Here is a 3,082-nt window from a genome sequence, read left to right as displayed (position 1 = left end):
CGGCCTGCAGCCGCCTTTTTTCATGGGGCATATACGCGCGTCGAGCTTAGGTTCTCATCCCTCGCTTGTCGCAACTGGGGCATTAAAATGCAACGATTGTCCGGGACCTCATCCTCAGCAGACAATTGTTGAACCTTCAGTAGCTACTCTTCACCCAAGTACACGGTTGATTTGCACCAACCCCGGACGGGCTATGTTAGCGTAGAGAAGGCACAGCTGCATGTCGTACATAGCCCACCCTTCCTATACGAATAGGGCTTCCATATGCCCAGGTAATTGCGCACTCACTCACCAGGAGCAGCGCGAACCCACTCCCCTAAGAGGACGTGTTGGCCGCGCCACCAGTAATTCTGGATAGACGGGCGGCTCGCAACTACAACTCCTTATGCAGCAAACCATGGACCTAAACACAACTAATGGAAGATTCTCCAAAACAGCTGATGGGAAAAACTCGTGTCAAGCAGGGGTCGCAACGCTCGGACGCCCAACTGCTGATGGATGCATGGACATGAAACTGCGAGCTGCCGGTGAGGTCTGACGAAGAGTCGCAATTTCGCAGCCTCTGCAGCTTTTCCTTGTTGGTTTCGCGTCATCGTTCCAACCTTTTCGAAAGATGAGCCCATAGTGCAATGTGCACAAAATTCCACCCGTTAACACTCCCAGGTAGGGAGACGGCATAAAGCCAGTGGTGGCAAACGAAAACCCAGTTATCTTTGGCATTATGCGCTCTTTCTGTATTTCATTGTCACGTTGGGTAGCTCTCCGCGGTTCGCCGCTTGCTGTCTGTGTCGCTGCTCAGGTAGTGACGGCTAGAAAACCAGTGACATGAATGAAGCGTTTGAGCACGTTGAAAGAGAGCGAATTTATCGGTGGCTACTGTAATTTTCTGTCTAGCGTACCGTCGAATGCATTTTGACAGTCCAGATGGGACCAGTTATAGTTAGTAGTGCCAAGCTTGCTGCAGATCAAGATGGGAAAAACATAATAGATCTTTGTAACAAGCGTGCGGAAGCTTGCTGCGCATAGTGTCTTCAGTGTGCGAAACATTCCTGCCTGTTGCTCTGCGTATTACTAGGTTACTTGCGGGAAACAGGCTCCACAGCACTGCGCAGAACGCTCCATGTCCCTGGGCATTGGCTGGGATTCCTACAGGCTGGCAGTACCAAAAGAACCCGAGCAGCTACCATGCGCTAACGTATTTTTATTAGCAATATTAATACGTTAGCGGATTGTAGCTGCTCCTCCTCATAATCATAATTAATATAACTTCAAAAAGCAATACTAACGCTACGTAATTGTCACAGGTTGAATAAAAATAACCAAGGGATGTGCTCAGACAACAGCCATGAACATGCCACCCTGCAGCAATGCCAATGAAATATAAGAGCAATTGCTCTTCGGATTCAAGCAATGAGTGCGACGGACGCCAAGGCCATAATTCCTTCCCATAGTTATGCAATTACAGGGCATACAGTCAGCAGGCCTGCCTCTAAGGCTCCTAATATGTTGCAAAGAGTTACAAAACTATCCACGTGACCCCTTCACACTAGAAAAACAGGTTTTCGTGTCAGCACACCCTTGCGTTGGAATCCACTTATCCTGATGATTCCGAATGCTCCCACGTGCCTAATGAAGCGGCATTCCATAACCCCATGTGCGAAGGTTGCCCGCCTTATCCACCTTCCGAGCACGTAGAGCACCTCAGCATCATTTAGACAGCCGTGAAGCAAAAAGTGACGAATATACAGATTCGCAGCGCGCGAGACACATGAAATTCGCTACGCCCAACTCAAGAGAAAGCATTTGCCGCTTGGCGTCCAAATGCCGGAAAACCCAATTCTTGGCTAGAACTGGATATTACTTCATAGATATTGCACGTATGAGAAACAGTGTACGCTTCTGAATCCGCAGACCTAGTCAATAGCCAAAAACGGCAATCCCCACACTAGAACTAGTCCCCGACGCAAGGCGCATTCATGGTGAACATACTCAAATACTTCATTGCCGATGCGAAGCGCCATGATAAGCTCTCGATCAGTTTCCCCAAGCACCAGTGCTGCAGCAGCTTTTTGCATATCGTCAGCCTTTCTGAGGTATACTTGCTGCTCCAACGGACGCGCGCAACGGTCTGCAGCTGCGGAATAACTTTTTTGCACAGAATTGTAGAGCGCTTTCACGCGATGCAGTAACAGCGAAATGTCTTCTGAAATCGCATATATTTGGCGGAGGCTGGCTTGCGGAAGGTGTGCGGGATCCTGTAATTATGACCCTTGCCTAGAAATAGTCAGACTAGTCTGTCCTGGACAAGATATTCCTACAAGGGCATGCTACGCTTTTTCTGATCGTGTTACCATGGAGCAGGAGACTATCCCCGACTTGACAATGTTTCTGGGTTCTAGTCAAAAAGGATACTTTAAATGATTTGGGGGATGGACTACCCAACAGCCATTGGCGCTAAAAATTGCAGAAGGGTCGAATGGTGTCTTTTGGATCTCAGGCAATCTGGCGCACACAGATAGAAGCCAATGTTGCCCGTACAGCGTTCGCAGCTTTCCATTCTGAAGGGTACTTGCACATCACGTTCCTCTATTATATAGGTCCCTCTTGTGGAAGCGATAGGCTGCGCCTTAGCACTGAATGACTCTTCGTAGCGTTCTCCACACTGGACTTCTCCCCTACGTGACGCAATAGCGGAGTATTTGACTCGTACTAGCAAAGCCACGGAACGCCAATATCTCTATAATTAAGATGTTTTTGCCTGCATACTTGGGACCTAAGATGGGAAGCCGCTCGTCGACGATTGACACGCCAAAGTTCAGTCCACTGAACAAGCGTGCTTTTGTCATCCGGTCTACCACACTGTCCTAAGGCGGAACGAGAGTGCATCTGCGGCAAGGTTGATGCAAACGTTAGCAGCCATTGCTAGCGGCCACCTCTGGCACTCCTTGTAAAAACGGTAATTTGGTGGGCCTTCCCCTCCTCGACCATTGAAAGAGCTGTAATCTTACTTTGCGAGGCCTATAAGACTGTTTGCTTGGTAAAGAGATATGGCATTTAACCAATCAGGTGTAGGCTACGTCCA

Source organism: Eimeria acervulina, genomic scaffold, assembly GCF_000499425.1.
Source record: "Eimeria acervulina Houghton genomic scaffold, Eah_scaff684, whole genome shotgun sequence".
Taxonomy (NCBI): domain Eukaryota; phylum Apicomplexa; class Conoidasida; order Eucoccidiorida; family Eimeriidae; genus Eimeria; species Eimeria acervulina.
The sequence above is the reverse complement of the archived record's forward strand: the minus strand, read 5'-3'. Positions refer to the sequence as shown.